The sequence below is a fragment of the Pinus tabuliformis genome, chromosome 2_2, assembly GCF_031772625.1.
Source record: "Pinus tabuliformis cultivar Carrire ecotype Pingquan chromosome 2_2, CPIR1, whole genome shotgun sequence".
In the NCBI taxonomy this organism is placed as follows: Eukaryota; Viridiplantae; Streptophyta; class Pinopsida; order Pinales; family Pinaceae; genus Pinus; species Pinus tabuliformis.
The window spans coordinates 297,622,714-297,641,529 of NC_142300.1; the positions used below are offsets into that span (position 1 = coordinate 297,622,714).

Consider the following 18,816-nt stretch of genomic DNA (forward strand, 5'->3'; position numbering starts at 1 on the left):
CTAACTCTCTCTGGTGATCATTTCCCTGGGATTAACCAACATTTAACCTAGATCACATCCCAAACCAGTGTGGCTAAAGCCTGCCATCTGCATGCATAACACATCCTCTATGTCGTTGTGGCCGAGATTTCCTCATTTTGTGCATGCGACAACATACTTAGTTCTAGAATTTAAGCACTAGCATTTAGGCCAACTCCCTAGACATTTCCAAAACTTTGTCAACTCTCTGTCGAATTATGTATGCTCAATTCCATGTTTTGTTATTGCTCTAACTTTTTCAACAAATGTTAGTCATATTTAAAAGCAATTTGTGACTATGGTACCTGTAGGGCATGAAAGCATAATTTGTTCATTGTTTCATTAGGCTACATTAGATGTTCATCAAGAAGACATGTTTCCCTCTCATACTAGTTGCGATAACACAAATTAGCTCATACATCCTTATAAAACATCTAAGAGCTTGTCATCCATGAAAAAGACCAATAAAAAGAGCACTTTATATAATAAGCAATTTACCATTCATGTAACAAAAATTTAACCGGAATGAATCCATGACAAACCAATCACATAATTAACACATTAAACCCAAAAATTATGTTCATTAATATTGATTAAATGATAACGCATATTAACATGTGCATAGTACCAATGAAGTTAGGGACTTCCACATACCACCTGATCATTAATTTGGCTGAAACAAATCTTTCTCCCATCCAATCACCCATATTCCATATTCCAAGGATGAATTTGGGATAAGTTGGGATAAACCAAAACATAACCAAATAGGGAATCTACAAGAAAACCACCTCCAGCCTTAAGCCATAGTGATTTCATCTAATACCAGGTGTAGAAATCACCAAAATCATTATAAGCTTGGATGCCTCATAACTTCTTCATCATACCGAGAGATATTTTCCTATATTGACCCACTTGTTAAGGTCTTCCCAGAGAAAATCATCTCCACACTCAAATCTTGGGATTTCATTGATACAACCTTAACCAAGACACAAAATCTATTGGTAATCGAAAGATCAACCAATCAAGAAATGATCTACATCGTCACTATCTAGGAAATGGCATAAGGAAAGGTTATACATCACTATCAATTGAAGAAAATAACATGGAAATGATAGTGAAAATGACCAATAAACCGTTGCATGAACCATGAATTGAAATCCCAGCAAGATAATCAAACATGGACATTGTTACCTGTAAAAATCCATGTGTGGGCTTCTCTTTTCTTTGTTATTTTTTCCCTTACTAACTTTTTTTCACACCTTCTTCTTGGCTACCACATGAATTCATCTCGTGCTCCTTTCTTTCCTTTATTGTGACTTTCTTGTGTTGTTTGTCTTGCTTTCTTCTGTTCTCCAAGTGTTATAATGTCTCTATTCTTTTTCCTTTCTTTTGCCTAATGAGAACTCTAGAATGTTCTCTCTCCAATTTCTTTTATTTTCTTTTCTATTTTCTTCATTTTTCCCTTACATGCATATTCTTTTGCTATTTCTATCATTTTCTTGTCTCTTCCTCTTCCCCACCTGTTGAAGTGGAATTTCTTTCATTTTCCTTTATTTTTTTTGCATTTTTGCCTCATGTCCTTGGTGGCCTATAATAATTAAATTTCCATTATTACCTTTTTCCTCTTTCCAATACCAATTTCCATAGCTAATAAATAATTAACCACTAGTGGATCCCAATGTAGTGTTTTTCCCTTCATTTTCCTTGGAATACATGTCCCATGACCTTGGTTTGATTTTTTCTTTTATAATGTCCATACATTATTTATTTACATGGAAATTCAACCTGTGCTTGTTACAATGTATGTCTCTTAGAGTGATGAAATGTAGGGTCGTCAAAATCAGGTCTATTGAAAGGGTTGGGATTTATAACCCCCCCCCCCACAACCACCCACCTTGACCAATGTTCTCTAGGTTACATTGCCTTGACTCTCTTCATTCACTATCCCAATGCCTTACTCTGCGTCATTCATGTGTCATCTTGTATTTCACCAAAAAACTAAAAATAATTGAATACAATGATGTTATGCATGGGATAAACTAACAAGACCTTTTATGTTAAATAAAACACCAACCTAACTAGGAGAAAAAATAATGAACCTAGTCTTACACTATAATGAACTAGGATGTAGTACCAAAATGAGCTATTTAAATGAATTGTTACAAACTACAAAAGAAAAGTTACAAAACGAAAAGAAGCTAGTCAGAATAGAAAAACACAATCATAAAGCCAGTGTCCTCGAACTGCCTACTCAGGTCACACCTTCAAAATCGAAAAAAAATAAAAAAATATTTAAATCATTATACCACCAAATAATAACAGAAAATAATCAAACATCCTGGTTAGAAAGAAGTAAAACAAAATACAACAATAATGATCAAATGAAACTAGAGAAAATAAGTGTTCCACCTTACCTTATTATCAAGCTAAGAATCTAGAATGTGGTCGGTGCATAGTTCTCTGCATTCCCTCTCATGAACAACAAAATAACATATTATTGGACTTTTCAAATAAATTACATTTAATTCCCACTAGTAAAATGTGTGTGTGTGTGTGTGTGTGTGTGTATATATATATATATATATATATATATATATATATATATATATATAGATATATATATATATATATATATAGATATATATATGTATATGTATATATGTATGTATGTATGTATATATATACCTCCTTTTAATTCGTTGGCTATACCTTACGTCAATGTAGATCATCACTGATTTAGCCATTTCTCATCTTTAAGTGTACAAATTACTTTCCCCATTTTTTTGTTAACCAAGAATATTTCCCTAGTTTTAGAATATTTTCCTAATTTGCTTTGTGTATTTCTATGTTTCTTTCATTTTTCTCTACTCCTTTCATTATGTCTCTTGCTATTTGTGATTCTGTTATCGTGCTCAATTTATATTAATAATGAAATGGTTATGTCTCACATTGCAATTTGCGGAGTGTAGAGATTTGGGACTATAGAGGAAACAGAATAAAGTTTTCTTTGCACTCTACACATATCATTTAAATGTTCTGGGTTTTTCCTAAAATATATTTCTCTAATTTTAAAATATTTCCCTAATTTAATTTTTGTATTTCTTGTTTCTTTCCTATTTTTCTCTCCTTTCACTATGTCTCCTACGATATCTCCTTCTATAATTATGTTAACATTATTTTAGTAATGAAATGGTTACGCCCCACATTACAATTTTCAGAGTGCGGAGATGCAAAACTATGGATGAAAGAAAAAAATAAAAATTCACTTTGCACATATTATTTAGATGTTTTCGATTTTTCCCAAAATTTAAGAATACAATTTAATAGGCTATTTATTTATTTATTTAATGAAATAATTAATTTAAGATACTGAAATAAATATGTTTCTAAAATTATTTATGCATTCTTTCATGGATTTCAACATTCCTTCAACTCACAAAAATACAGTAACAAAACTCAACTTGTTTTTATCATTTTTAAATTTCCAAGGTCGAATATGCATAATAAATCTACATGCTTTGTTATTTGCATTAATAGTCATAGAAACAATTACAATGGTAAAAACGCAATTCATAATGTTTGTATTTCTATAATCATTGAAAATTTCAATATTGACATAAATATTGATAGAAAAATTAGTAAAAATTAACATATTACATGCAATCAAAACAAAGAACACAATTCATGAAATTTTGACAAATTACAGTTGATTATTTATTATATTTAATGTGATTATGTTGAAGTAAAAACTATATCAGATAGAGATCTGCATACACATATTATAAGGTAGTATTTTTAAAGTGAACATCATGATTACATTGTTGCAGAAGCCTCTCTTCATATGTGCATAACCTATGTAAACACATATATTACATTAAGTCCTTTACAAAAATGTATTTTTCTAAAGAAATATTGGAGTTGTTGTCACCCCATTCTCAAATTTATTACCTTTGAAGGCTACTATATTTGAGCATTGAAGATGTGACAGTTTGAATCAATTGCCTCTTTTTGTATTTCATTGTAGAGGTCTCTTGAATTCTTCTTTGTCCTTGTTCACAACAAGATGATAACTGAGTGGGCATGAAAAAAATACTATAAATTCTCTTACGATAAAGAGTGCACATATACTCTATAAGTTTCTTAGAGATGTCAATTAGACTCATTGCTTCATTCCTTCCTATGTACCTAAATTTCTCCTTTGATATCATAAATATTATGGGTTTAGTGAGTGATGCCTATTGTGCCATGCTGCTTTTTGCAACACTAAAACATAAATACTTAAACTTCATCCTCCATTTCATTTCTAGATTTTGAGAAAGGGTCCATATTCCATTAGCATGTCTTTTCTTGTTCATCATGACCTAGATAACCTTTAAACAAGAGGAACATGCTACAGTTTCTTCTTACTATAAAAACGTAAAAAAATGACAACTCTATATCATGAATAAACAAGAATGAAGAAACAAGGACCACTAGAAAAATTTAATAAGCTTGAATTCATACAAGCTCTAAAGATATGATGGTTATAGCCTTACTTTGCTACAAACTCTTACTATTTTGATAGTACTTTCCATTAACATATGAACATATATATGTTAATGATAAGATTAAGCCTTAATTAAGTTTTTAGTATCCTCTAATTCGCGTTACGGAAATTTGATATGTGTGGAGGGGTAACATTTGTAGAGGTTTAGAAAATAGGGAAGAAAGGTTCTATCACACATATCACTCTTTAGCATATCCTTCCAGTTTACTAGAATAAACATTGGTTGTAGAGCCATATTTACGGATAAATTCCATGAATAAATATTGAAAATACTATTTTATAATATGAATGGATATAATATTCTTGAATTGTGAAAAAAGTAGTAATCAATACACAATGTGTTAAAGTAAATGATATTAAACATTGGAACAATGTCCTGAATATGTGTTCATTCATCGAATAAATGCTTACATTAACCAGGAAGGGACCTTTTGTTCATTCTAGGATTAAGACTCAATTATTATTTTAATATGTTATTAAGCACTTGAATTATGCCTTGATTTTGTATCCATTATTCTCTTATATACGGTTATCTATGTTGCAAGAGCTTGATTGAATCTATGTAACATTTCACCAAATTTTTTCAAAAAATAAGGCAATTTGTGAAAGAGGTGTGAAAATTGGGTGTGCATATTATTTCAATATGTTATAACAAATATTAGTTATGGAGTGTTGTGCATCTTCTTGACATGTTTACAAGCAGAAAATACTACTAAGCATTCAAATGATGTGCTTATTACACATTGATTTGTCGCATAAATTATGAAATAACAAATTTAAAGTATGGATAAGTACAATATTCTTGATATGTTTGCAAGTAATTGCTACGCAATGCATCAAATTAAATTTTATTGAGCACTCTGTTATGAAACCAGCTCAAGAAAAGATAGGAAAGATAGATCAACGCTATAGAATTTAGCCTCTTCAAGGGGGCAACCTCCTTTACATTACATAAATGAACAATTCTTGGATGTTTCAAATGACAAAACCTCCTTTCTATATATAGGAGTCTAAGGAGTCACAATATAATCCAGCCGACCTAACAATAATAATATAAAGCCACAAAAATAACAATAGAGGGATTCTATGGGCACATTAATAACAATATGGGGGCAATGGGGGCATAACAATATAAATAAGGGGTATAACTACAATAGTAATGGGGTAATCACTAGTATTATAGGGACCCAACATGCCCCTCTCCTTCAAAAAAGTGTTGTCCTCAATGCTTGAGTAGTTCTGGATATTTCTGCATAAAATTCTCATCCTCCCATGTGGAATCTTCAGCGGATAAGTTCTTCCACTTGATAAGGTACTCTGAAATTGATCGATTTCGTAGCTGTCGAGTTCTTGTTTCTATAACTGCTTCCGGTTCCAATATAATTTTTCCTTCCTCGTCAAGTTCTGGCAACATTGTTTGAACTGGGAGCTTGTCGCCTATAACCTTCTTTAAGCATGAAACATAGAAAATTGGGTGCAATCGAGAAGCTGCAGGAAGCTCCAATTTGTATGCCATAGTACCAATCTTTTGCAACACCTTGTACAGACCATAATACTTTGGTGATAATTTATTATCCTTCTTAGCTTGCTTGAGGGACATTTGCTTATATGGTTGTAGTCGTAGGAATACCCAATCACCTACATCAAAACTTCTTTCACTGCGATGTTGATCTGCCTGTTGTTTCATTCTATTCTGTGCCAACACGAGGTTATCCTTTAAGAGTTGGAGGACTTGTTGTTGATGTTCGATGTGATGTTCCACTGCCTGAACCTTAGAATTTTCTCTTAAATATGATGTGATGGATGGTGGTTGATACCCATAAAGTGCCATAAATGGGGTCATTTTTGTTGCTGTATGAAAGGAAGTGTTATACCACCATTCAGCCAGAGGCAACCATTTGACCCATTGTGTCTGTTTATCAGATACAAAGCAACGAAGATATCCTTCCAAACATTTTTTTACTATCTCAGTTTTCCCATCAGATTGAGGATGATAAGATGAGCTATGAGCTAACTGAGTACCAAGATGAGAAAATAATTCTGTCCAAAAATTTCCAGTGAAAATGGGATCTCTGTCACTTACAATAATCTTTGGGTTTCCATGTAGCTTTTGAATTGTTTCCATAAATGCAGTAGAAACTGTACTAGCTTTAAATGGATGTGATAATGCACAAAAGTGTGCATACTTGGTAAGTCTGTCAACTACCACCATGATGACACTCTTTCCCTCAGACTTGGGTAAACCTATGATAAAATCCATTGAAACCTCCTCCCAACGTTGGCTTGGAATGGATAAAGGTTGTAATAGACCCGGTGTCTTAATTGTTTCAACTTTATTTTGTTGGCAAACCAAACATTTTGCCACAAACTTTTGAATATCTGATTTAAGGCCATCCCAAAAAAATTCCTTCTTAACCCTGTGGTAAGTTTTTAAAAATCCTGAGTGCCCTCCTAAGGGAGAAGTGTGCAATTCCATAAGAATCTTTTGTTTTAGCTGGGAATTCTTACAGAGGTATAAGCGATCTTTGTACCATAACGAATCATTTTTCCAGCTAAATGTATCAGACATACTGGAATCTTGTTGTAGCTTTCGAATAAGTTCCCACACTTCTTCGTCATTCTTCCATTCCTCCCTTGCTTCATTTATCCAATCTAGTTGGATAATAGAAATAGCACACAACAATGCTTCCACATCCTCATCCTTTCTTGAGAGTGCATCTGCCACCACATTTTGCTTCCCTTTTTTGTAGATGATTTCAAAGTCATAACCCAACATCTTTGTGACCCACTTTTGTTGCTCTTCAGAGGATAATCTTTGTTTTAAAAAGTATTTAAGGCTATCATGATCCGTTTTTAACTTGAAGTGTCTTCCCATTAGGTAGGGTTGCCATTTCTTAAGTGCATGGAGTATTGCCAACATTTCCTTCTCATAAATAGCTTTTCTTAAAAACTTTCCCTTGATTGGACGACTTTCAAAAGCAATGGGTCTTTCATCTTGCATTAGAACAGCACCAATTCCATTTCCTGAAGCATCACATTCCACAATAAAGGTTTTTGTGAAGTCCGGTGTAGCTAAGACTGGTGCTTGGCACATTGCCTCTTTAAGATGTTCAAAGGCCTTTGTTGCTTTCGGAGTCCATGAAAATGCATCTTTCTTCAATAATGTCGTTAGAGGTGCTGCTATTCTCCCATAATTCTTAACAAACTTGCGATAATACCCTGTCAACCCAAGAAATCCTCGCAAATGCTTTATGGATGTGGGGATTTTCCATTCCTTAATGGCTTTAATTTTGCTAGGGTCTACCTTAACTCCTTCATGAGATACAATATGACCCAAATATTCCACCTCCTGGACTCCAAAAAAACATTTGGATCTTTTTGCATATAATTGTTTCTCCTCCAATAGTTGTAGCACCATGTCAACATGTTCAACATGATCCTTCCAAGACTTGTTGTAGATAAGTATATCATCAAAAAATACTAACACAAATTTTCTAAGGAATGGTTTGAAAATTGAATTCATCAAACCTTGAAATGTTGAAGGTGCATTGGTAAGGCAAAAGGCATGACCAAAAATTCATAATGACCCTCATGAGTTCTAAATGCCGTTTTTGGAATGTCTTCAATCTTCATTCTGATTTGATGATATCCTGAACGAAGATCCAACTTGGTGAAGTAAATTGATCCATGCAATTCATCCAGTAATTCATCAATGACAGGAATGGGGAACTTATCTTTAATAGTGAGCTTGTTGAGCTCCCTATAATCCGGACACATGCGCCATGATCCATCCTTCTTGTGCACCAATACTACTGGAGCAGAGAAAGAACTTTGACTCAGTTGAATTATACCAGCCTCTAGCATTTCTGCAACCATACGTTCAATTTCACTTTTTTGGACATAGGGATATCTGTACGGCCTGATGTTTGGAGGAACACTTCCTGGAATCAGATGAATAGCATGATCATGATCACGCATAGGTGGGAGACCTTTGGGAGTCTCAAATACCTTGGAATGATTGTCCAGGACTTTTTGGAGATCTGGAGAAATAGATGATTCTAATGTGGAAACATCTAGCGAACATAATTGTGCAATTACACCCCTTTGCTCCTTTTTTAGAAGCTTTGTCATACCATTAGAGCTGATTATCTTTCTTGGTTTCCCTGCAATACCCCTTAATTCAACTTCCTTTCCTTCCGTAGAAAATTTGATGAAAAGTTCTTGAAAATTAAAAGCTATTGTACCCAAGGATTGTAGCCATTGGACTCCTAGTACAACATCAGCACCTCCCATTGGAATGGAAAGCATTTGGCTAGTCAATACATATTCTCCCATGGATAGCTTGATATTATGGCACTTTCCAGAGCAATTTATTGTTCCTCCATTTGCAATCATCACTTGACACTCTAGTTCTGGATATAGGAAGCAATTCAATTCTTTTGCTACCCTACAATGAATAAAATTGTGGGTGCTTCCTGAATCAATCAACACTATTACCTTTTTCTTCTTGATTTGTCCTTCTATCTTGATGGTTTGAGGAGTGGTAATTCCCGCCAATGCATTACAAGATATGGTCGGATTTATTTGTTCTTCATCTAGGCTTTGTTCCTGGAGCATATCCTGTTCTTTTGACCTTTCTTGCTCCTTTTCTTCTTCCTCTTCACAATCTATGTAGAATAATTTCTTCTCAGCACACTTATGACCTTTAGTGTATTTGCTATCACAACTATAACAAAGCCCTTTTGCTCTTTTTTCTTCCAATTGTTGTGGTGTCAACCTTATAGGTTGTGGAAGACTAGGGGCAACTGCACTTCCATCTTTATAGTTGTGAGTGGTATGCTTCCTGGTTGCCATAATTTTGCTTTCCATTTTTCTTGCTAACCCGAATGCCTTCTCTAATGAATCAGGTTCCCAAAGTCGAACATCATGTTGGATATTATCCTTTAAAGACCCTATGAACACATCAATCCTATGCTCCTCTAGAATATCTTTTACCCTTATGTTCAATTTTTGGAACTCCTCAATGTGCTCCATTATTGAACCCTTTTGTTTGAGACTTATCAATTGGCTAAAAAAAGTGTTGCTTTTTGTATCCTCATAATGTGCTATCAATTCTTCCGTAAAAATTGCCCAAGTGATAAATTGTTTACAAGAGCAAAGCCATTGATACCATACAAACTGATTTGGTTCCAAATATAAAGTTGCCATACGTACCTTTTGTGTGTTTTGCACATTATTGAGATCGAAGAACTGCTCCATCTGTAATATCCATGTGGCGGGATCCTTGCCATCAAACTTCCTCATATCGATTTTTGGAATATGGTGGGTCTTCGATCCAACATTAGAGTCTATGGAATCATGATTAACATTTCTTTTGTTCACATCATGAGTTTCCTTTACAACTTTTTCACCATTAGTAAGTATTTCTTGTAGAAAATCTGTCAAATCTGTCTTCAAATCTGCCATGTCTGTCTTCAAATCTGTCCTCAAATCTGCCTTCTGATCATCCATCTTAGCTTCCATGCCCTTTATCTTAGATTCCACGCCATTTATCTTAGCATCCGTTAGCTTTTGTGAGCGTGACATTTGTTGCACTTGTTCTTGTAATTTTGATATATCATGTAGCATTTCTTCCTCTTCTTCATGAATCCTGCTAGAGCTTTCAGGTTCCTTACTAGGTGTTTGCATTTTCTTTCCTTGGGGCATCAGTTATCGATAATAATGCTTTACTATGCCCTTTGAAATCCTTCAAACCAAGCTTATGCAAAAATTAAAAAAAAAACTACACAACGTTTTTTACTTCGTAGAAGCCTGATATTGAATCTGATGTATCTCTGTAATTTCGAATCATCCAGTTATGAAATTGTGACCTATAGTAGCCCTCTATGTCCTCTTTCCAATGCCACTAGTCTGATCCAAATTGGATTCTTCAAGGAAGAGTTATGCAAAATCTCCCGCAGTGACCGGATTATAGACTATTTCAATAGAGCGAACTTGTATGAAGTGCCACGTGTCACTGTTTCAACCTTTTACTCTAAAAAATATATATAAAAAAACTACAGTCCGTCCTCTTTCTATACCTTCTTACGAAATTTCAATCCGATGCTCAGAAAGAAATTTATGATGATTTTCCCCAGGTCACCTGTTTTGAGTGTAATTCAGGAGTCTGCAAAAAGACCAACTTCCTCAGATCATATCTCCGAAAATATCGTGCGAAAAGCTCTGAAATTCAGACCCAAGGTTCAGCGCGATTTCTTCTCAAATGGGTTTTGTTTACAACTTCTGAAACGTGACAGAAAAAAAATTATAGCGAAAATTCTACGATGACCTGTTTGGAGCAGCGAAACCCTAGAATCCAAAGCTCTGATACCAAATGTTATGAAACCAGCTCAAGAAAAGATAGAAAAGATAGATCAACGCCTTATAATTCAGCCTCTTCGAGGGGGAAACCTCCTTTACATTACATAAATGAACAATTCTTGGATGTTTCAAATGACAAAACCTCCTTTCTATATATAGGAGTCTAAGGAGTCACAATATAATCCAGCCGACCTAACAATAATAATATAAAGCCACAAAAATAACAATAGAGGGATTCTATGGGCACATTAATAACAATATGGGGGCAATGGGGGCATAACAATATAAATAAGGGGTATAACTACAATAGTAATGGGGTAATCACTAGTATTATAGGGACCCAACACACTCAAATGAAGTAAGTTCTTTGTGGAGTGTGGAGGTGTGTAGGAAGCTTTCATTGCTCTCCCTCCACACCTCTGCAGTCAATATTTATTTAAAATGAATATAACCATTAAATTTTAGAAAATTAATTAATACAAGTAAGATGCCATAACATCATTTTATTCATGATTGCGTTGTGTCTTCCTTATGTCTTATGGGAAAATTGTAGGATGAACAAATAAAAACCAAGAAAAAAGAACGAGTAGAAAAAATCAATAAGATTTTATTCACATAATCTATGTTAATCATAATTTCTAAAAAGATATATATTAATCATAAGATTAAGCCTTAATTAAGTTTTTAAATATATAGAATTTTTACCAAGGGGAAGTTGATATATGTAGAGGGGTAATGTATGCAAAGCTATTTAAATGAGGGGAACACAAGTTCTACCACACATATCTCTTTTCCACACATCCATCCCATTTTCCAGAGTGGATACTGGTTAAAAAGCCATTTAGACCTTCTTCATTTGTTTACGACTATTAAATACTATTAAGCACTCGAACGATGTCATGGTTACGCGTCAATCCACTGAATAAATGCTAAAAAAACTATTCTATGATATCAATAAATACAATTTTCTTGTTTTGTTAACATGCAATAATCATTACACAATACACTAGAGTAAATGTTATTAAGCATTGGAATGGTTTCTAATTTTTTTATCGATTCAGGGAATAAATGCTTCTGTTTACTAAAAAGAGAGAATTTGTTAGTCGTAGTATTACGCATGAATTAAATTTTTTTAATACTAGCTAATAATTGGTAATGAAGGTTCTGTTAATCATAAAATTGAGTCTTTATTAATTTTTTATATATATGTTGATCTATGTCATGGAAGTTTGATTGAATCTATGTAACATTTTTTTAAACCATGTCCATCATATGAGGTGATGTGAGAATGAAGTACACAGAGGGAGGATGATTGAGTCTATGTAACATTTCACCAAAATGTTATCAATAAATGATGCAATGTGTGGATGAAGTGTGCGAAGGCGATCCACACATCATTTCGATTTGTTATGAAAAATGCTGACTATGAAGACTTGTGCATGTTTTTGACTTGAGCGATGTGTTGATTACGCGTTGATTCCCAAAAAAACGCCGAAACTACTTTAATATTGATACATATGATTTTATTGATATGTTTACAACTAGTAATCATTATGTAATGTGTGAGAGTAAATGGTATTAAGCACTAGAGTGATTGCTTGATTAGAGGCTGCTTTGTTGAACACATATTAATAGTATGGATAAGCCTTAATTAAATTTTTATTGTTGAGTGTGGAGTTGTCTACATTGTAGTCAACATAAGCCACTATAGGTTCCTATGTCTTTGCAAACATTTCCGTCTTGATATATTTTTCCCATATATGGCTACCTTGCATGCTTGTAATGTTCTAAATACAATTTTCTTAATAGTTTGCATGTCAGATTTTGTCACTACAAAGATTTCGTGATATCATATTTAGTTAAAGTACAATTAGTGCTCTATTTGTAATGATTAACACTAATGTTAACTGGTAATCCTCGATTCTACCACTACATGGTGAGTTGTTTTAGTTGTTAATGCATAGAAATGATATGGATAACGTTCTTGTGTTTGGCCACAATAATAGTTACATTTGTTAGTTGGATAAATAGCCGCATGAATGCTTTTGTTAAGTGAAAGTTCATTGTCTTATGTGTTGTGTTGGGTGTTTCTTTAGGTGATATGTCATTGCGCAAGGTGTCAAAGTGTGAAGGAAGATTTCTTTGTGGCTCTTCCACACTCTGAAAAACCTTAATCAATTATATAGCAGTAGAGACAGATACTATGTTTCATTCCAACTATTAGTCTTGTTCTTTTTACATTATTACTTTTAGTATGTCATGATATTATTGTGCACATTTTTATCACTTTCTCAATTATGATGACTCCATTTTAAGATTATGATAGTGATAAATAAATGTGAAGTAAAGGAAGTTTTATATCATTATTAACTAACTTTAAATTATTAAATAGATATTATATACAAACAAAAAACTAAATAAAAAACAAAAGAGTAAAAACAAAAATAGTTTTACATAAAAAAAAGTTTAATAATAAAAACTAGTCTACACATGTAAAATTTTATTTTTCAATGCTCTAAAATTATAAAAATTGTAATATTTATTTTTCCAAAGTTTGCTCAATTTAAATGACAATATTAACAATATACCATTACTTTCTTTTAGTCGCATGTATTTTTACGTTGTAAGGCATTCCCTTTGAAATCAACTCCCCTCTTGACCACTTTTCATCATTGTGCGTAGTAAGATTATATGTTAGACGATTGAAAAATGCTCAATCGATCGATTGGGAGAAGGTAGTTATGAATTCAATGTAGACCGGTATTTGATTCTAGGGATAGGCAAAGATGTCATCTTCAAGCTTCATTTTCTCGCCAAACAGGGCAACAATCACCGCATTTGGATAGTCGAAGCAAACCCTTAATCTCTCAATCCACACACAAATCGCGAGGTCATAATTTTAGGTGCTTTGGACACTATCGCGCATTGTCAATTATGGATTCTCTCTATTGTGTATATATTCACAAAAATATTAGGAATATACAAAGAATGTTGTAAGATGAGCTCGAAAATCGTGCAGGTCATGGATCGCCTAGCTCTAGCACAAATCCCATGCAAAGAGTAGAGGCAAAGAATCAATAGAAGCACTTTGTACTCCGGGAATGGAGTGCACATTGAAGATGAAGGATTCGGTTCAAAAACTTCGTAGGAACAACAAATAGAGGAGGGTTGAAGCGCAGCTAAAAGGCACTCAAATTTTGTTATTTTTTTGGCTATGTTCTTGTTAGCACAAACCATGGAGATGAAGCCCAATATTTTGATGGGGAGGTACGAATTAGGGCACCTACTGGGGCAAGGGATGTTCACCAAGGTCTACTATGCCAAGAACCTAAAGAGTGGTGAGAGCATCACCATTAATGTCATGGATAAAGAAAATATCCTCAAGGTCGGCATGATTGAGAAAATTAAATAGGAAAACTCGATTATGAGACTGGTTCAACACCCCAACATTGTTCAGCTCTATGAAGTCATGGCGAGCAAGTCCAAGATTTACTTCATCATGAAGTATGTGGAGGGCAACAAGCTCTTCAGTTGGATTGACGAAAAGGGGAAACTCTAAGGTGAAGTTGTAGGGGTCGGAGCAGTGGCGGAAGAGGGATTTATTTATTGACATCGAAATTTTTGAAGTCACGCCCTTTCCCTTGTTGGTAGAGCTTGAGAAGATCGGAGGGGATTCACTGGAATACAATAAGTTCTACATTTAGGATCTAAATGTTGGCCTCAAAGACATTGTATGGGCATGGGATGGTAATAAACGATAAATATATATTCACTGTGTATACTTCATGATGATTGTTCACTTTAAAAGTATTTTTGAGTTAAATGATTGGTTGAATCTACAACTTGATCTATGTTGATTTTAAATATATTCCTATTATAATTGATAGGATTGAGATGGAGTTGCTTTTGTCCTTTCGTTGTCAATATATTTGTGGCAAAATTAGTAGGATTTAGATGGAGGTTGATCTGGTAATCTTCTTGAAAGACCCTAAGAAGAAAGATATCAAGTCCAGCTATAACTACAATTCTTATATTAGCCTAGCCACTTGATTGCAGTCAAACCCCAACCCCTTTTAGCATTGCCATAATGTGTTTGGAAGCCTCATTTTCTATATGATTCATCTAATTGTTCCAAGCTCTTAAGATATGATAGAATTCTAAACTCTCAAAGTAAATGGTTCTAACAAATTTTCCATCCACTAGAGATGAGAACCTTAAAACCTTCTCATATTCTTTACCTCAGAAAGCTTTATAATTTTCAACAGTAAGCCTGCTGCAGCAACTACATCTCAGGTTGTGAATTCACAATTCATTGATAAATGGACTGTAATGGTTACTCCTGAGCCTCGTCAAACTTCTTCCTTTTCTGAAATAGGTTGTGGATAAAAAGGCATGTAAAATCATCGTTGAACCTTACATGCCTCAACATGCTCTGCTTGTCTTTATGGCTTTCTTGGCCACAATTATCATGATTCTCTCCAAGGCTGAATGGATTCGTTCAGAAAGCCATGCAATGAGAGCTTCCTCTGGAAAGTATTTTTACTTTATTATGTTCAACGTTTTCCTGGGAGTTACATTAGGTGGCACCTTGTTTGAGTCCCTCAAGGTGATTGAAAAGCAACCTAAATCAATCATTATGTTGCTTGGAAATTCTCTTCCTCCCAATGCTACCTTCTTCATTAGTTTTTCCACGCTCAAGTAAGATGGGTTTCCCTTCCCTTCCAATTTAATGAATCCATTTTCTAGTTTTCAATCTCTGAAAGAATTCGTTATTGGTTTTCTATGAAGGAGATAGGTTTTTTTCTTTAGGTCTTTATGTATAATTTCTTTCATATGTTAATAGTCCTTTTAACAAGTTTTTTGTAGGCTATGGGATTGAACTTTATCGCTTGCTGTCACTAGTGATATACCATATCAAGAGGAAGTTTCTTTGTAATACTGAAGAAGAGGTGGAAGAGGATTGCGCTCCTGGTGATTTTGGCTATGTTACAAGAGTTCCAAATGACATGTTGATTATCACCATTTCTCTATGTTATTCTGTTATTGATCCATGATCCTTGCTCTTTACTTTGTGTACTTCATTGTGGGATGGTTTGTGCTTCGGAATTGGGTGACTCTCTCTCTGTCTCACAACTTTCTTTTTTTTTAACAAATGGAAATTGGTTTCCTGAAATTCCATTTTAACCAGAATTGTTATAATAAGAGAAGATAAGGAATTGGTTGAGGCTCATATATCCATTGTTGCAAGGTAAATAAATAGAAAGTTTGATGTGTTGTTTATGCAGATGACCTTTTTTATTTGGTGAGTGCAGGAACTTCATGTGTATGTGGAGTCTTATGAGATAAATGGGCATATGTGGCCTGATATGGACACTAGGAGTTTGTCAGCTTCGTTCAGCTCCCAGATTATAATGATTGGGTACTTCTAAATCAAGAAATTCTATTATTCGCCCTTGCTCCTTCCACATCCACTTGTAACTTTGGTATTTAGCTATGTTTGTAATAAATTATTTTACACCTCATTCTTTATCACTTCCATGGAGGTGCCTTGCAACGATGTCGAGGAAGTTCCATGCTTGTCCTCATTTGTGGAGGCTTTTACCCCTCCCTGTGTATTTGTGGAGGAAAATGTTGATGATGTTAAGCAATTTGAGGATGCTCATTCAACCATTTCCTTAAGGAAGACCTCTATTAATACATTTGTTGCTTGACCAACCTGTTGAAGCCCCGAAAATCGGGTCTACAACAAGGGGGATACCCACCCGGTCCAGACCTTGGTTGGTAGCTCCTTATCCGTTTGGTATAGCGGGTCTGACTGGGGATATGAGACCAGTTTCCCAATCTATGAGTGTGTGTGTATGTAGAATTTGATGTTCCTGGTTTAACAGTTCCTAATTAAGATATTATAATTCTAATTGGAATCTAATGCTATGCTATTGTAATCTAATAAGCAGCAACATCTAATTCTATACTAACCGAGGATGTAATTCTTCTATTATGCGATCTAAAAATATTTCAAATAACAACTGGCAATAAAGATCATTCAGCTATTATGAGAAAAGAAATCAATAAGGATGAACCACTTCACGTAAAAAGTTAGGCGAAACAGTTGCGAAAAACATATCGCATAATGAGCTATTCATAAATTAAGCATAAATAAATAGCTATCACCGTACAAAAGTGCCAAATGATAACTCAGGAATTCATGCAATAATACATAAACAATTAAAAACTGTATATCAATTTAACACATAAGCACCAATGGTCAAGAGATTAAAGTACCATTTATGACTAGTCCTACTCATGAGCTTCAGGCGACAATGATTTATCTCTCTTTTCTCTAACATCCACTAAGAGTACAGAAGTACAACATCAGTAGCAGATATCAAATGCAAACATCAACAAATCCTGTTCCATTCATTCACCAAAACCTCCTCTAAGGGTGCAAAAGTGCATCTTCTAAGGACAAGTTTTTGATAAATTTCTAGACCCTTCTCTAAATGCATGAGAAGGGTTTAAATACTACTAACTAAATAACTTAATTACACAGATTTAGGATACGGTTTAAATGACCGCCCTTTTTCTAAGCAAAAATAAAACAAACTATTTCTAAAAATTAAATCTAATATCTAACTATTTCTGCATTTGCTCCTTAACGTTGCAAGCATTCAGTATTTTCCTGGGTAGAGTCAGCTCGCTATCTTCCTCTTTTGGTTGAGCTAAGCAAACAGAATTGGTAAGAGCTGGCACCACCTTCTCAGCAAAATCGATGATATACTTCAGAGTCATCTCCTGACTATGTGGCTTTACCGCGTATGCCCAGTAATAATCTTAGTTCAACTTGGTTAACCCTTTGGATTGCTTCTGCCTTTTCTTTAGCTTTCTATTTCCAGTTTGATTTTTACCATTGCTATCTTGCACTTTTTAGGCTTATAGGTGGCTGAGCAATTAGAGGCTTTCCTTCTCGAACAATTTTCTCAGCCACGCGCGATTACTGCCTCCGTTCTTTGATCCGAGCTTCTCTGATGCGTTTTTCTCCTTTTGCGCCTCTTCATCCTTATTGGGTATAAAGCTTCAACATTTGTAAAAATAATGACCTTGTGAGCTCTTGACCCTAAGCATTAAATTTCCTATTGATATCAGCATTGTTCAGTACTCATTCAACCATGGCTGTATATGAAAGATCTGTAATGGATGGCTCAGCAGCATCCTATGAATCTGCAGCTCTGTTGCATGCGGTATCTGTTTATGAGGGCGTCTTTTCACTAACTTTTAACATTGGAGCTCTACCCTTTTTCCTCATAGCTTCGTGCATATTGCTTTGTGTAACTTTTGTTTTTCGTTCCTGCAGTTCACAAGTGAGGAGAGAGTAATAATAATAAATAATGACAGGAAAGCTTTAAATGCTACGGATATGCAAAAACATGCCACCTGACATGAACTGGCTCTTCGAATGACACAAAATCATATTTTATTCACAACTGGCATATAATTCATTAATTATCATTAAAGCACGTAACCAGTTCTTGGTTTATGGAAAACTTTTTCTTGAATATTGAGCCAGGAAAATCTGCGATGGAATGTTTTTGTGATCTGCATCGCAGTATCGCTTTTCGCTGTATCACATTACTGCAATTTCATCGTGCTTTTCTATCGCAAGGTTGCTTGATCGCGCTATCGCAAGATCGCAAATTGCAGTATCGCAAGATCGCAGATCGTTTAATCGTTATGTGTCCTCTATGCAATTTTGCGAGATGCGATATGCGATATCACATATCGGTGATTTTCTAAGGTTTTCCAACACGAGTGTTTCTTAATGCATGCGATGCGATGGAGTTTACATCGCAATCTCGCATTTCATCATTTTGACTCATAAGAAAATACCCTATCTT

At 34.5% G+C, this 18,816-nt stretch overlaps 1 pseudogene; it reads left to right on the forward strand.

Moving 5' to 3' along the window:
• LOC149192486 (CSC1-like protein ERD4) overlaps positions 1-16,635 on the forward strand; it is a 58,995-nt pseudogene extending 42,360 nt beyond the window's left edge.
• The last annotated feature ends 2,181 nt before the right edge of the window (positions 16,636-18,816 follow it).